Genomic DNA, 311 nt, shown 5'->3' with positions numbered 1-311 from the left:
TTATGATTACCCACTCCTTTAATATCACTGTTACATATTATTGCTAGCTCTGGCTGTGAAGAAAACTTAAAGAACTTGGCCCTCACTGGGTCCGTGCGTAACATTTGGCGACCTTGCCAGGATCCTGTAAAACTAGTATTTTCAGGATCCCCAGAGCGTATGTAATTGTATGTAAACAAATACTGAAGGAGGTGGTAATTATCAGTTTCGCTAGTTATATTTCTTTGACAAAATGACTGATACAGAAGAAGTGGCTGGGTTTAATGTTTCGGAGTTTTTCCATAGTCCTGATTGGGAGGAGAAGATAGGTG

Source organism: Palaemon carinicauda, chromosome 3, assembly GCF_036898095.1.
Source record: "Palaemon carinicauda isolate YSFRI2023 chromosome 3, ASM3689809v2, whole genome shotgun sequence".
NCBI lineage: Eukaryota > Metazoa > Arthropoda > Malacostraca > Decapoda > Palaemonidae > Palaemon > Palaemon carinicauda.
Note: the sequence above shows the minus strand (reverse complement) of the source record.